Source organism: Lissotriton vulgaris, chromosome 8, assembly GCF_964263255.1.
Source record: "Lissotriton vulgaris chromosome 8, aLisVul1.2, whole genome shotgun sequence".
Taxonomy (NCBI): Eukaryota; Metazoa; Chordata; class Amphibia; order Caudata; family Salamandridae; genus Lissotriton; species Lissotriton vulgaris.
Genome location: NC_141696.1, coordinates 1,352,989,841 through 1,353,007,091, shown reverse-complemented (window position 1 = coordinate 1,353,007,091; position 17,251 = coordinate 1,352,989,841). Strand labels below are relative to the sequence as shown.

The 17,251-nt window shown below is 45.4% G+C and overlaps 1 protein-coding gene across 2 annotated transcripts in view; it reads right to left on the bottom strand.

Moving 5' to 3' along the window:
- Positions 1-1,268: 1,268 nt before the first annotated feature.
- Positions 1,269-17,251, bottom strand: part of FAM76B (family with sequence similarity 76 member B) — a 153,725-nt gene continuing 137,742 nt past the window's right edge. Inside the window, exons 11-12 of one of the 2 annotated variants that reach the window (XR_015299360.1) lie at positions 15,513-15,581; positions 1,269-2,086 (exon numbers count right to left, since the gene is read on the bottom strand). The gene's annotated coding sequence lies outside the window, so the exon portion shown is untranslated. The remainder of the gene's footprint in view (positions 2,087-15,512; positions 15,582-17,251) is intronic. The other variant, XM_086935297.1, reaches the window with a different exon arrangement.

Genomic DNA, 17,251 nt, shown 5'->3' with positions numbered 1-17,251 from the left:
ACCAATGAGCATAAAAAGTAGATCCTGATAAACAGCATTCCAGTAAGACTCCTTTATACAGTAGGAAGTGTGCATAGCAGTGTGTATCCAAATATCACCTAGTCCTTCCTTCTTTTCACAATTCCACAAGAGTCTTATGAGATTGTAATATATTTAAGAAAAAGATTTAACCTTGTAATCATCAAAGTGATTATCTCATATACACTTCCCCCCAAATACACAGACCACAATTTGCATTCCTACTAATGGAGCGTACTGAGAACTCATCTACTCCTTTTTATTACTATAAAAGTGGTGCAACATGCTTCATCCTTTGTTTTTCTTCTGCCTTACTCCTGAGTACTGTTACTTTCTACAACAAAAGAATGAGTGGAGGACTAGTCAGTACTCAGGGTGTATCATTCTGGAATTACTTGCCCATGGGCATCAGAGTTCCTGTGAAGCACTTTTAATTCAGGAATCTGTTGAAAACTAACTTCTCATAACAAAAAACAAAAGAATCAAAAAATCGAATAATGTCAATTATGTTCTCCTACACCAAGAATCAAAATTCTGGGGAATGAAAACTCATAAAACATTCATAACATCATAACAAGAAAGGCCACACACTCAGCCAGAGGAGAGAAAGTAGCATGAGTGTGGGTCATCGGATTTACAACAAATATATGGAATTCATTAAATCACTGCAGAGTCAGGAAGTTAACACCATATGTGTTGAGTGAATTAGCCAGGTATCCAAGATATTGAGGAGTTCTATAGTATGTGCCTCCCTCTGCCTCCTCAAGGTGACATAATATTTCTTTGCTGTAGTAATGCACAGTTATATCCAAAAGAGTAAATCCGATTGGCTGCTGTGTCACAAAACAACTGATATTTCATCAAATAGCACACCTTTCTCCACAGACTGTGGCAAAGTCAGATGAGATACAGGTAATATCACAAGGCATGATCAAGGTCTTACGTGCAGTAAGGTGGTACCTAATAATGGCTGCAAAGTGCCAAATTATACAACTGCACAATAATATTGAATGATGAATTTGGTCAGTAAATATGAATAACAACCTCCAATCAATATAAAGCAGGGATCTCCAAACCGGTCCTGGAGGGCCGGACCCATGCCAGATTTTTTGGATATCCCCATTGAGATACATGTAGTTATTTAAAAAATCTGGCATGGATCCGGCCCTCTAGGACTGGTTTGGAGACCCCTGATATAAAGTGATGTTAAGCAATTATGTCTTCCTGTATATAGCAGATCACATCAATTATGAGTTCAAAACTTCAATTTAATTTGTAAAAGTATAATATATGATGAAATAAAACAAATATTTTTTCTCAAATTGGAATACCATTTTTCTTTATATGTATAAACATGACACTGTGTCCCTTTATATTAATAGTTAATTTTACATAGACAAACAACATTTCTCAAATAAAAAAATGGAGTATTAAAATACTAGACTGATCACATGATGACACTATGGTATTCAGAGGTAGTTCAGAAGCAAAATGTGCTCACAACAAAAAGGATTTGTATAATCTGGCTTGTACTGTTGGATAGTGTTTCCTTCTAGCCTTCCTCAGCTAGACATTTTCACAATCTTTTTTGTAATTTTTCTGTTTGTTTTTTGGGTTTTCTTTTTAGGAACGTTTATTGTTTTTCAAATGTCTATATTTGAGAGAAATTGTTTAACGGCATGTGGTTTTCACTGCTATTCCCAAATCATTCTCTTGTTCCTTCAGTTGTGATTCTAATCTTCATTACAACACCTTCTCCAAGTGATATAAAGTTTACTTGACCCTTGTTGAGAATGTGGTATATCATAAATAACACAAATGGCCTTATTCTTCCTGAATGTATATCACCTTGAAATTCTGTTTGATTGTGACACTCTCTGCATCACAGTCCATATTTTCATTGAAGAGATGTCCTTTGAAGATTGTGGGATATAGAACCTCTAAATACTGGCTTTGAATTGAGGCCTTGCTTCGTAACAGCATCTGCCCAGGAGATCAATGTCTTCTTAGAACATTCCGTCTTATTCCTTCCCACCATAGATCCAATGCGATTGGTTCCCATTGTAATCTAAAAGAATATAAGATAAGTGTATTATAAATTATTCTCAATACTATCTTTATTGAAGTATACTTTTTCATTAGCAATAACAAAAACATAGCTGGCGTACTACACCTCACTTAATTTCTGGTTACTAGACCCACTTTTTCTATGCTTTTTCTTATATTTGATGTAAGCATGCTAGGCTTGACATTTTATGCAACACACAGGGAAAATTAAAATGTCATTGTTGTGGTACTACCAAATGGTTCAGGTTTAAGTAGTGCTCAGTGAACCTCGGAAACTATATTCATCGGTCAGGTTTCAAAATTGTTAAAACCTTTAGGTTCTTCAAATCAGTATTTAGAGTCACCTCCTTCAACAGACTTTAACCACCAGTATTGATTTCACTACTCAGTCTGACCTTCCTTTTAAATCCTGTGACATTTCTGTGGCACTTAAAGAGTAATGAGTGTTTAGTTATTGATCTATGGCTTATTATACAATACAAAAATAGATGGATTTCCTGTGCCCGTTACAAGTTACATTTAAGCTCATTTTAGTACTTTTCTCCCATCTAGACATCCAACCCGAGAACGGAACCGCCATTTTGGGGGACGAAACCGAGCTGTGGGGCGGCCCGTACAGGCAAACACCGGACCCCTGTGCATAGACGCCTGGGGAGAAGAGACTGAGAGGAAGCATCCAGTAGTGAGTGGGACGGTCCACGCTTCTTGCGGACCGCCGGATCACACCATCAACGGGACACGGCGAGCTCCGGGCTGGCTGGGCGCAGGCACTCCCTACCCCCCATCCCCCCTCCCCCCCCCCTCATGGCAGGAGACGAGGCAGCGCCTGACCGCAGGGCGGGTTGAGAGGCGGCTCAGTGCAGTGCAGACACGATCCAGGCATATCAAGCATTTACCCACTGGGCAATAACAAGTGCCGGTAAAGCGCAACCGCGTGGGCACGGACTATAGGGAATATATCCTCCTCAGACTGGAAGGCTCATTACCCCAGGACACCACTGAGGGGCAACGGAAAGGGTCAATCGCACGGGATACTCGGAGAGGAGTGGAGGAGACACCCGGATGGCGGACACCTTGTGAGAGACCCTGCCCTAGCTTGCGCCGACCACGGCGATCTAGCCAGAGGACCCGTCCACGCGGGGGAAGGCCCATATTATCCAATAATGAGGGGTAGACACGGTCAACACACGGATAACTCCCAGGAGGAACGAGTGGTTCCCCACCCCTGCACAGCCAACACGCCCTAGTGGACACAAGCGCGACCTCAGGTTATACAGCATGGCGAACAGAGGCCCCCGCCACAGCTCCACACAGGCCAAGCTCGATAAATTTGCTTACGACAAGCAGACTCCCCCTCTGGAGCAACGCAGGCCTGCGGGGAAAACAGCGGAAACCGACGGGACGAAAAAAGCCACACTGGAAGAAGTTCTGGCAGCATTGGCTCAAGTGCAAGAGACAGTGGGGGCGACGGCGACTGAAGTTACCCTAATACGTGCAGACCTTCAGAAGATGAATGAAAGAGTGAAACAAGTCGAAGTGGTGACTAAATCCTTAGTCGAGGATGTGTCGGAGCTACAAATAGAAATGGGAAAATTGCAACAAAACGCTTAGAGAAAAACTGGACGATCAGGAAGGGCGTTCTCGGAGTACCAACGTCAGAATTTTGGGTGTGCCGGAATCCGAAACCACAGGTGCTATTGACCTCTATGTGGAAGATATGATCAAAAATCGGCTCCAGCCCAAAGGACTCTCGCATTTCTTCTCTATGGAGAGGGTTCATAGGGTGCTAGGTGGGAAGCCGAAACTAGGAGGCCCGCCAAGGCCGATACTAGAGAGACTCTTCAACTTTAGGGACCGAGACGCTATTCTACAGGCGGCTAGAGTGGCTCCGGCCATCCAGATTCAAAACTCCAGGGTGTCCTTTTTCTCGGACTATACGGCCAAAGTATCACGGAGACGGAGAACTTTCCTTGAGGTAAAAAAGATGCTACGAGAAAAATTGCCTTATTCAATGCTCTTTCCGGCTCGGCTCCGGGTGGTAGCTGATAAAAAGGTATGGTTCTTCGACTCCCCGGATGCGGCCAGGGACTGGCTTGAGGGGTGGCACACCGTGGGCCAGCCACGAAGAACCCATAGAACGAACCACGGATACCGGGATGACAGCCGGACGGGGTCACAGACATCAGGCAGAGGGGGTGCGGGAGTCTCCCCGACACATGAACTCACAGAGGCTGACGGAGAAGAATGACCCGGATTGCATGGGATAAAAGCGACCGCTGTCTTTTGTCAATGGACCTAATATTTTGAAGTCGCGACTGGACACTGGCCTGGAAAACCCCGCATGACCGCAGGGATGCCGCCTGCTTGGGGAGACACTCTCCCCCAACACGCAAGTACTCTGGTTTTGGGATGGGTCAAGCACTCCGCTCAGTTGGGAAGGCGGGCAGTTGGAAGTCCGTTAAGCAGGGGGGCAGGGAGAGGGGGAGTGGGGGGGGGTTGTGTTGGAATTGTTTGGAATACACATGTATGGTCGAGGAATGATGTTATACATTTGGGATACTTAGCAAAAGTTCCAGCTTTTATATTGAGCATCTACGCCGTCAGGCGCACAGATTGAGACACAGCGTTCATGACACGAATCGCAGTAGACTCACACATGTCCACGTAACTACATATGGCAGACGACCCGACACGTAGAACGGACAGAATTGAATCACTTTCGCAGTGTTTACCCCTGCGCATACTGACTTGGAACGTAAGAGGGCTGGGAGACAAGGTAAAACGAGGATTGGTGTTGACAGCACTGAAGAGGCTGAAGCCCGCCATAGCGCTCCTGCAGGAGACGCACTTAACGGGGGGAGCATCCAAAGCCATGGATAGGAGAGGGTACAAAATGGTGGTCTATTCAGAATTTACGTCAGGGTCACGAGGGACTGGCATCTTAATTCAGAAATCCTCGCAGTTCATTCCACTGAACACTAAAATTGACGGACAAGGGTGTTTCGCAGCCATACAGGGACAGTGGGACGGTAAACTCCTTAATTTGGTTTCAGTGTACATTCCCCCAGCGCTCCACTCAGTGCAACTCCCAAAGTTAGCAGAATTTTTACTGACGCTTCCTGAGGGAGATGTTATTATCGGGGGCGACTTTAATGCAATTGTAGACACACAGCTGGATAGGTTCCCGACGACAATACCCACTGGAGGGCCCTCCCGCTTCCAGCGTTTTTTGACAACTATAGGTCTAATTGATATATGGAGACGTACACACCCCCAAGCAAAGCAATACACCTTCCACTCCGCTGAGCACGGCAGCATGTCAGATTTGACCACTTCTTGGCCCTGGGCAATGGAATCCAACACATAGACACCATAGAAATTCATCCACGGGGAATATCAGATCACTCCCCGATCACCCTAACACTTTCCACCCAGGAAAAGTCTCGCAAGCGAATATACCCCATCCAAGCCACATACCTTAAGATCCCTCAAGTTAAAAGAGCTCTTAAAAAGGTAACGACACAATACTTCGCTGAAAATGTAGACTCAGTACGCTCCTCAGAGGTTATATGGGAAGCATACAAGACGGTATTAAGGGGGTCAAGCCATAAACTCGATAACCGGCTACAAAAGGGAGAAAGCGCAAGAACTAATTAGACTGGAATTAACACTGCGGGATTTGTCAGCAGAGCATGACGCACACCCCACTCCGGACACGTCCCACGCACTTCACCTCCAACAGCAACTCTACACGGATCATGTCCGTAATCAAGTTAAGGGACATATCACTGACACACAATACAAGAACCACACTACACCGCATTCACAGAGCACAACACCCATACTGCCTTCGGGGGTGCGGGGAGGAGGGCACGTTCTTTCACACATTATGGGACTGCCCCCGCATCCAGGAATATTGGAGGCAGATAATGCGAACGATATCACAAACGTTAGAGACGTCCCTGCTCCACGAGCCACGAAAGTGCCTATTAAATGTTTGGGATGCTAATGATTTGTCCAGACATGGTCAACTATGGGTCACGTTGGGCATGATAATAGCTAAGCGGGACATCGCACAACGCTGGGGGGCGGCGGAAGTGCCAACAAAAACACAATGGTGTCTAAACATGGACAGGGCGATGGTGACGGAAAAGGCGGTGTATTCCAACCGGGCCTGTTCGGGAAAATGGAACAAAATCTGGACTCCATGGAATGTGTATAGAGGGGAAATCTGTGAACCCTTGCTGGAAGTTGACCAAGCACTGTCCGATGAGGAAGGGGAAGAGGACTAATAGTCCTCACAAAACACATCGGAAAGGATGGCCACGGGGTACTGGGTAGACCACAAATTTGGATAACGGGCTCGAGGGGCATGAAAAGAGACATACCAAAGGGATAGCACCCAAGGGAACCTGCACACTCTCACCGCCTCGTCCCAGCATAGCCCAGGTGGGAATTAGACTAAATCGACACTGGAAGAACGCTTCTTCACTCATTTAATGCGACCAATACCAAAAATGAACGACCGCAATGTGATTCCTTAGATTTCTTTTGTTTTGTTGTTGTTTTTATTAAAAAATAGAAAATCAAAAAAACCTGTACTGATCTTCATTATATCAAACATACCGTACCTTTTACTTTCATGCAGTAATAAGGATTGTAAAATAATACTCAGAATCCAGTTCTCAATTGCTGCACTGTGCATATAAGACTGTAATAGCGGCCAGCCCCCGGGTTGTAGGCCAACAGCTGTGTAAACTTAAAGGTACAATAAAGGTTTTTAAAAAACAAAAACAAAAAAAAAAACATCTTAAGTCGATTAGATGGTCTTTAGATTCAGGAGCATCAGCCATGCTGGTACTCCTGGATCTATCAGCCGCATTTGATACGGTGGATCACGACAGATTGATCTCACGGCTGAAGGATATAGGACTGAAAGATAAAGCGTTGGGCTGGCTACAATCCTATCTTACAGATCGCTCCCAGAAAGTAGCGCTGGGCACCTTCACCTCAAAACCAAAACACCTCAAGTGTGGCGTCCCTCAGGGGTCGGCTCTCAGCCCATTACTTTTTTATGTTTATTTAGCCCCACTCTTTACCTTGATCTCAAAATGGGGAGTGAAGGCAATTTCGTATGCAGATGATACGCAATTAGTCTTCCCTTTCTCTGACGTATCTGAGGCAGCCTTCAGCAAATTGAGGGGATGTCTTCGGGATATTTCCAGCTGGATGAATACTAACAAATTAAAACTGAATGCTGGCAAAACGGAGGTTGTCTTTTTTGGCAAACATAATCGTCCTCCCTCTGACTTATGGTGGCCTCCTGAAATGGGTCCCCTTCCTCCTCCTAGCACCTATGCGAAGAACTTAGGTGTCAGATGGGACGAGGGTCTCTCCTTTTCGTCACACATACAACAAGTCACAACTGGCTGTCTTTTCAAACTTAGGAACCTTCGGAAGTTCCTTGCGCTTTTGCCAGCAGACTGCCGAAAAATGGTAGTCCATGCAACAGTTACATCCAGATTGGAGTACGCGAATGGCCTATATCTTGGCCTACCCAAATACTTGGTACATCGCCTGCAGATCGTGCAGAATGCGGCTGCGAGACTGCTAAAACACATCCCTTTTAGACAGCATGTCTCTCCGCATCTACACGACCTGCATTGGCTCCCTGTGGCTAGTAGAATAAAGTTCAAAGCTCTAACCTTGGCGTTCAGAGCACTTAAGGGGTTCTGTCCTGATTACTTAAAACTTAGACTCCCCAGGTATCACCAGGAGAGGCACCTGCGTTCTAACGCTCGGCTTCAGCTCCTCGTCCCTCGCGCCAAAAAAGCCAGACTCGGTGGCAGGTCCTTCTCTGCTAACACGGCAATTCTTTGGAATACCCTGCCGGTCGCCATCCAAGCTGCCACGACTGAATCCTGCTTCAAGAAGCTAATAAAGACCTGGCTTTTTGCCCAGAAAAAATAAGCACTCTCCCCCCTTTTTTGTTTTTCCTGCCTAACAAGAGTTGCCCACCTAGCGCCGGGACACCTCCTTGTGAGGTAGCTGATCGCGCTTTAGAAATATCAGTATTATTATTATTAAGCTAAAGCGCGGGTGTCATGATTGCTTCACTATTTCTTTACTTTTGAAGCAATTACGGCACCCATGCTTTAGCTTAAGATGTTTAAATCTAAAGCTCGTGTGCTGCCATTTTAACAAAAGTAAATAAACAGAAAAAAAGGCATGAGGCCGCGTTCAGCGCCGCAAATACAAAAGAAAGGTGTGGCCGCGATTATGCTAGCAGATGCGTGCCGCGCTGGGTACATTAAGAAAAAAAAGCGTGTCCTGCCTGCAACAGTAGGCAGCAGAGAGCCATGTGGGAAAATAGTGCTTAGAGGCTGTAATTAAAACGAACTGAATAACAACACATGTAACAGGGGGTGTCCTCACGGGAGGTTACAAGAAATGAAAAGCTGGTGCTAAGGAGGGATTACTAAGCCTACTGACCAAGGAAAACCCACCATTTACAAAGGACAGTGACAGGAGCCAATTAAAAAGACGGGCAGATCATCATGACCATATCCTGAATACAGCATGTCTAAAAGAGAGAGCGCAAGCTCTGCCTAGCGAGACCTAAAAAGCAGTACATCCTATGTGACAAACAAGCAAAGGATAGCAAGAAGAGATGGACAACTGCACTATCCATCATAAAAACATTTTTAAAAATCATCAAATGGACAGTTTGGTTCCGCAACAGGAAACAACCTACTGATAGGACAGTTTCCCACAAGCCTATGTCAGCCAAGAAACTGTAATTAGGACGACACTCCTCCAGAAGAGACTTCTGGAAAATAACATGTACATCAGCATCATTTTCCTGAGAATACTCAAGGTGATCATAGGGAGTAACCACTATTCAGCTACTAAAGTTAGACCTGTGGAGAGCAGAAGAAACCCATTTCACCCTCTTACACCTCCCCACCAACCCTCATCCTCTTTAGTTTCATGTGATTTACTTAATTAACCCATCATCACCTAATCTCGTAAAAATGTTTCTGTACAGTTATCATCATTTGTACAGAGCACTTCTTTCATTTATAGGGCACCCTAGCACTTGCAAAATCTTGGCATAATTTTAATGAGATTCCTTGATTTAGGGCCTGATTTCGAGTTTGGCGGTGTGGGAGCAGGCTGCCATACCAGCATCCCACTCGCACACCGCCAATCGACTGCCGACCACCTGCCAGATTAGGAGTTTCCTCCCGTTCTGGCGGGTGGTGCTTTGACTGTGAGCCTTAGAAAGGCACCGCAATGGGACCACCAAAGCCCAATCCTGCACCGCATTGACAGGTGTATTCCATGTCATGCAGGAACTGGGGTACATGCACATAGAGGGCACACTATGTGCCCACCTGCTTGCATCCAATGGCCCTGAGGCAACAGGGGATCCTGTAGGGACCCCTTAGTTGCTCACCACCACAGCTTTCATGGTGGACTCACCGCCATGAAACTGTGGCATTGAGGAAACTCATAATATGCTTGGCTGTGCAGCAGTGGCACGCCAGAATATTGCAGGCCTCAGACCACTGCAAAACTGGCAGGGATCGCAGATCCCTTGCAGTAGCAGCGGTCCCATGGCAGACCAACCGCCCAACTCGAAATACGGTGGCCGGCCACCGTGAGTTTGGAAGTCCATTGTCCCGCTAAACTCATAATCAGGCCCGGAGTCAGGTTGAACAGTACCATTGTGTTCAGTTAGCAAATGATTATTTATTCAATATGTTGTTTTGTACCTTTACATGTTGATTAACGTGAAACCTAAAATGTGTCTGATTATTGTTTTGTACAATGGGTATGGCTGGGTGTGCTAAATGACTTTGGTGTTTATTCTGTACCACTGGGATGAACAGCTGCTCCCTGACCATTCGTTGTCCACTTTTTTCTAGACTACATCGTTGTGATGCATTAGGGTGTGGTATGTTTAAGCTAGCCTTTTCCAAATGCTGGTAAGATGAATTTAGTTGAGGAAATAGGGATGTGCTGTTGAGATAGCAACTTTTGCCAAATATATGGTTATGATGTGTTATTTGCATGTATGTGTTAGGTTGTCTCTCTAAGGCAGTTGTTCCTAGCCTTTTGATTTCTGTGGACCCCCACTTAATCATTACTGGAACCCAGGGACCCCCGTTGTCACATTACTAGAAGCCGGGAACCTAGGCGTAAGCTTTTTCAATGATTTGAACTGCAAAAACAACACCCAAAAATTACAGAAACAAGCATTCATCACATAAATACAGAAAAAATCAAATATTTTATTTAATTCACAAACACATTTAAAAAAATCAAAATGTTAGTTTTAATGGAAAGATTGCAGCTTTTCTAAATTCAAATTAGACCAGACATCATTCATATTGTTATCTGTTTGATGCACTTACACTGCTCACACAAATCAATCTGAGAATACTAACTTATTTTTTAGCCTCCAATTTCAAACTCCTTCCATTAGACGAATATTTTCAGATTTTCAACTTTACATTTTGCTTCTTTATTTATATACATGTTATTAATTGTTAATATTGTTTAATTTTCTAATTGGTCGTGGACCCCTTCACTATGCTTTGCGGACCCCGAGAGGTCCTCAGACCACAGATTAAGAGCCACTTCTCTAAGGTGTTCCATTGGAGGACAGTGAGTTATATTTACCTTTGACCCTCAGCAGCACCCGTGCCTCTTGGCTAGCTCCGAGGGACTCAAATATAACATACATACAGACACACGTCTGGACAAAACTGAACAATATGCACCAATGGTTCAAGTTCAAGTTCAAGTTCGGCATTTGTATAGCACCTCATATACCCAGGGGGTCTCAAGGCGCTTGAGGAGGAGGGGGAGGGGGTAAAATATAATCTATTATATGTTGAATATCCAAGTTTTCAGTTGTTTTCTGAATGAGAGGTGGTTCTGAGTGAGGCGGAGATGGGTGGGGAGAGAGTTCCAGGTTTTGGCCGCTAGGTAGGAGAAGGATCTTCCTCCCATTGTTGATTTGTGGATGTGTGGGATTGCGGCGAGGGCTTGAGTGGATGATCGCAGTTGGCGGGAGGGGTTGTAAAAGGACAGACGCGTGTTGAGGCATTCGGGCCCTAGGTCGTAGAGGGCTTTGTGTGCGTGGGTAAGGAGGCGAAATGTTATTCTCTTGTTGACGGGGAGCCAGTGGAGGTCTTTCAGGTGTCCGGAGATGTGAGCTCGGCGGGGGAGGTCTAGTATGAGTCTGGCTGAGGCGTTTTGAATGCGTTGGAGTTTCTTTTGTAGTTTGTCGTTGTTCCGGCGTAGAGGGTGTTTCCGTAATCCAGTCGGCTGGTAACCAGTGCGTGGGTGACCGTTTTTCTTGTTTCGGTGGGGATCCAATGGAAGACTTTTTTGAGCATGCGTAGTATGTTGAAGCATGATGAGGAGACGGCGTTGACTTGTCTGGTCATTGAGAGGGAGGAGTCCAGGATGAAGCCCAGGTTGCGTGCGTGGTCCGTTGGTTTGGGTGCATTTCCCAGGGCCGGTGGCCACCACGTGTCGTCCCAGGCGGAGGGGGATGAGCCTAAGATGAGGACTTCTGTTTTGTCCGAGTTCAGTTTTAGCCGGCTGTCCTTCATCCATTCAGCTACTTCTTTCATCCCTTCGTGGAGGTTGGTTTTGGCAGTGTTTGGGTCATTGGTGAGGGAGAGGATCAGCTGGGTGTCATATGCGTAGGAGATGATGTTGAGGTTGTGTTGGCGTGCGATGGAGGCGAGGGGACTCATGTATACGTTGAAGAGGGTGGGGCTGAGCGATGATCCTTGTGGAACGCCGCAGATGACTTCGGTGGCCTCTGATCTAAAAGGGGAAGGCGGACTCTCTGGGTTCTTCCTGCGAGGAATGAGATGATCCAGTCCAGTGCTTTTCCTTGTATTCCGACGTTGCTTAGGCATTGAATAAGAGTGTTATGGCAGAAAGTGTCGAAGGCTGCGGAGAGGTCTAGTAGGATGAGGGCGACAGTTTCTCCGTTGTCCAGTAGTGTTCGAATGTCGTCTGTTGCTGCAATGAGGGCGGTCTCGGTTCTGTGTTTGGCTCGGAAGCCGGATTGTGAGGGGTCGAGGGATTTGTTGGATTCGAGGAAGGCGGCGAGCTGACTGTTGACGGCTTTCTCGATGACTTTGGCAGGGAAAGGGAGGAGCGAGATGGGGCGGTAGTTCTTGAGTTCAGTGGGGTCAGCTGTGGGTTTCTTCAGGAGGGCGCTGAGTTCGGCGTGTTTCCAGCTTTCCGGGAAGGTAGCGGAGTTGAGGGAGCAGTTGATGACATCTCGGAGATGGGGTGTGATAATGGAGTCTGCTTTGTTGAAAATGTGGTGGGGACATGGGTCAGTTGGTGATCCTGAGTGGATGGAGTTCATCAGGCGGATGGTCTCTTCAGTGGAGATTGGGTCCCAGGCGCAGAGTTTGTTAGAGGGGTGTTTAAGTTCGGAGGTGGGTGGGGTGGACTGGGTTCCGGCTTCGTTTGCGAAGCTGTTATGTATGTCTGCTATTTTGTTGTGGAAGAATGAGGCTAAGGAGTCGCAGAGGTCTTGTGAAGGGGAGATGTCGTTCGTGCCGGCGGTAGGGTTGGTGAATTCTTTGACGATGTTGAATAGTTCCTTGCTGTTTTGGGCGTTGTTGTCGAGTCGGTCTTTGAGTGCAGATTTCTTGGTGGATCGAATCAGTTGGTGGTGTTTGCGGATAGCGTTCTTGAAGGCTGCCTGGTTGTCGGTGGTTCGGTCTTTATTCCAGGCTTTCTCGAGGGAGATTCACACCAACATTGGAAACATGCAATTAAGTCTTTCTGATGCGTACGTTTGTGATACAATAAAGCATATGTGTGCCATGTTCTATGATCGCAAGATATTCTACATAATGTGTTCTGTTGGATAACAGGCCATCCTGTGAGAGAGAAACATGGGCAGTGTCATTCTGCAAGGTGACTGTAAGCATATTGATATACAACTATGAGGCATATCCTGCTCTCTTGTATGTGTGTTCAGTGTTAAATGAGTGCAGTAGAGTGTTTGTGTGAGCAGTGCCCTGGCAGAGAATGTACATCTGCTTCTGAGCACAGTGATAACTATAAGACCTTTCTGCGCTGGAAGTGTCTAGTAAATTCTGGCAAAGTAAAATGCTCTTCTTATCCATGTGTATTGCTCCTATTGAGAATGTGTCAACACTTGTCAATGTCTGTGACAATATTTTGACACACACTTGACCTTGAAGAGGTCGCAGCAATCATTCAGGATGCTGGTTATCAAATGCTTTTTTTAATGTTTGCTGGTCCCTCTGAAGAGGAATATATGCTGTTACATTGCGGTGTTTACACCGCGATATCTTTACAACGCAGGCCTTACAACGCAAGTTATTATAGCGACTTGCGTTGGAGGGCGCTGGATTTAGGAATAGTATGATTTACTATTCCAACTCCAGTCTACGTACTGTAGGGAATGTGTTGGAATAGTAAATAATACTATTCCTTAGGTCAGAGTGACATCTACAGCAAGTCATTGTAATGACTTTCATTGTAATACCGTTGTACAGGTATAGCGGTGTAAACACAGCGATGTAACCGATGTTTCCCATACAACCAGAGGTTTTATAGAGGGTTTTATGGATAGGTAGTGGTTCGCGCAACAGCAGCCACTACCTAGTGTAGTGAGGGCCAAGCCCCGTTTGCGCACATTGCTATATTAGCATAGGCGTATTAGAAGTATAAATGCCATTTTAACTTTTGCTGCTTTTGCACACAACACTGCATATAACTGTTGTTGTAAGTTAGGCTGCGTGAATTGCTTCACATGAGCTTGGCTTGTTTTCTGCATCCCTAGACTTACATCGCGTCCCCAGTCTGCACAGTGAGTGCTCAAGCCTCCAAGGTTATCATAGCAAGGTAGCAGTTGTTCGAACTGATCGGTTCACGTTTTTAGACATAACATACATGCAGCTACAAACCAATCGAGATTCTGGCGCCTTTAATATCACACTGTAAGCATGACTTCAGACACTTGGAAGAATTTCCGCTTCCAGAGAGAAAAAGCTTTGCAGATCCTGATGTGATTTACTCCTGCTGATCTTAGAGGTATGGGGTTCCCTACACAAGCCTAAGAGACCTTCTATATTTTATAAAAACATAGTCCTAGTTAGGGAGGGTGATGTATTAGGCGCTATAATACCTTTTTCACCATCATTGTAACATGATTTCTCCTTTTGTGTTTTATGGAGTTGTAAAAATACTGATCATATTATTTCTAATCATATGTCTGCTTATGTTAGCAAAAATACTGCATCTTAGAGCATGTCGTTGAAATAAATATTTTAACCTTTTCCGTGTCTCTTTTTTACTCCTGTTGTGGACTGGTATAAGAGTATAATGAAAGAGTGTTCTTGCTTCCCACCATTCCTGAGTATAACCTTAGTCACATGTTCTGTGTTGTCAAATCATTGGTTCCTTTGCTATAGGACGAAGAGCTAATGTGACACTGATGCTAGCTGGCTAGGGTTTCTAGGTAGTAAGGTGAGTTTTTTGGTCCACCACAATTCACTGAGGTCCTGGGCCTCTGTGCACAGCTCTGTGTAGGAACAGAATCCCTGCAACACTAGCCATGCCGACTCGGGAGTTGGGGATCCGGGTCGAGTCTCAGAGTCGGAGCAACAGCCTGTGATTCTGGGTAACTTCCTTCTCCCAGTACCCATGGACAGCCCTTGCATACCCTCACGAGTGATAAGCTACGCTATATAAATCTACAAACTTAAACTTAGCGTGAGAATTCTGGTAATGACATGACTGAATCAGTTATAAGTTAGCACATCATCTACAAACATGCCATGCTTCTACTGAACATCTTCAATATCTATAGTCATCAGTTTGGAATGAAATTCATCCAGAAGACTACAGACAACCCAGTCAAAAGCCTTTTCTTGGCATTCAGACACTATAATCCCCAATACTTAAAATTGTTCAAGCTGGTCAACTACCTTTTCCTAACATTATCTAAAGCTAGCAATGCCGTATTTAAAAATTCCATTGTCATCTGAGAAAATAAGTCTCCCCCCACCCCACATTTTAGTTATTTTTGAATGGTGGGGCACATTTAAATCAAATGTATTTAATGTTCAGTTATTTTTGAAAGGTGGGGCACATTTAAATCAAATGTATTTAATGTTCAGTTATTTTTGAACGGTGAGGCACATTTAAATCAAATGTATTTAATGTTCAGTTAATTAAAAGCATTACAAAATGAAATAAATACATTTCTTCCCCACTAACCCTTTCCCAATGTCCTCCCTGGTGGCCTAAGTGGGGCACATTGATGAAGGCTGGGAGCTGAAAAGCTTGTTGTTGATGAAAATTTTAAATAGGTTTGCGAAAAAATATGGTTTAGCCTTCAACATTACCTTGATATAATTCTGGTTGATTTGAATTATAGCAACACATAGAAGTTGTGCTGGAAACCCTCCAACCGACTGTAAAATAAAGCAACATGAATTAGTGGGAGATAGGGATTGCTGAAACATAACCCGACTCCATCACTCTGAAACTAACTAAGGCTTGGTGCAAAGTGTCACATAAATTCTAGAACTTGGCAAGGAATCTTCAGGTCCTGTATCTGAATTACTAAACCGAGGACAACTATGGGGAAGCATACACCCCTAAGAATATCCCAATTTAACATTTTTCCAACTCCACAATGTTTCTCCCAAACAAAGACATGACCATCAATTTCCAGTGGGTGCATGGTGCAACATTTTGCACTTACAAGTTTGCTGAGGTCTTAGTGCGACTTTACCACTACTAGTAGTTCTTTCCAGCATATCACTATTTCTTACCACACTTTCATTATATGAAGACCCCCAAGGTTTATCCTGGACCAGAACCCAAAATGAGTGTGTAGTTGTTTAGCTGTGCTTGCGCCCTTCGTGTGTAGGTCTTGTTTCTGTTCTAAGTGCTTGCTTATAGTAGCACACATGCACCACCTACAGCAACAGCAGCAAGACTTGTGTCTGTGCCTTGTTTAACATTTCCAAAATACACTGCTGCCACTGTGCCACAGTCCTTTCTCAGTTTGATGCTGATCTGGCATGGATCCGTGGGTGGTTTGCACCAGTGTGGACTGAGAAGAACAGCAAACAACCTGCAGTGGCACAGGCAGAATGCAAGCACAGGACAACCAGAGAAGGTCCTAGGAAAGGATGCAGGAGGACATAACCGCCAGTCTTTCTAGGTGCAATTGGTGCTTATACCAGCACTGGTCCTTCTGCTGCTGTTGCAACCATTGAGAGTCCCCAGACTATGAAACTAGACGACTTTTAGGCTCATCCCTCCTCTGCTTGTTTACTGTTTTTCCATGTATTGCACTGACAGTCAGAACTAGATCCAGCATGATTAGAGCTCTTGAGGAAGAGAATGAAGATGCTGAGGTGAACTTGGTTGCTTCTCTCAGTTCCTGGGATGAGCATACCCTCGAGGGTAAAAAGGGATCACGCAGAGGCAACCACTCCTGCTGCCAGGTCCCATTTCCTAGAGGTGATGAGGAGACTATTCAAGACCAGTGGTAGCCAGTAATTTTACCAGGGAGTGAGGTGGGGGGCGAGGGCGAGGGCAGGGGCAGTGTACGCATGCACCCATTCACCTCACTCACACCCATTCCTTCACACACACACACCTGTTCACAACACTCACTAACAAAACCGACTACATTCATACATACACTCATGCAACCTACAAAAAATAACATAAAACAGGAGGAGTGGGGTTGCTGACTTCCCTCATTGGCTGGATTTAGGTCAGGCGATGCAGCAGTCCCAAGCCTCAGAGCTCCCAGGAGGGTTGGGATTGCGGACTTCCCTCATTGGCTGGCTTTAGGTCAGCCAATGAGGGAAGGCAGCAGTCCCAAGACTCTGAGTTCCCAGGAGGGTTGAGACTGCCGCCTTCCCTCATTGGCTAGGGAAGGCAGGAGTCCCAATCTCATCACAGAGTGGCATGGGTTCAGTGAGACTGCTGACCCCCCACATGAGATGTCACTGAGTGACACTAGGCCCTGGGCACTTCAGGACTAAGTGCCCAGGTCCAACGTAATCGGTGACGCCCCCTTCGTCACGAAGGGAAGGGCCTCGAGGCACTTTTGCCAGGCTGA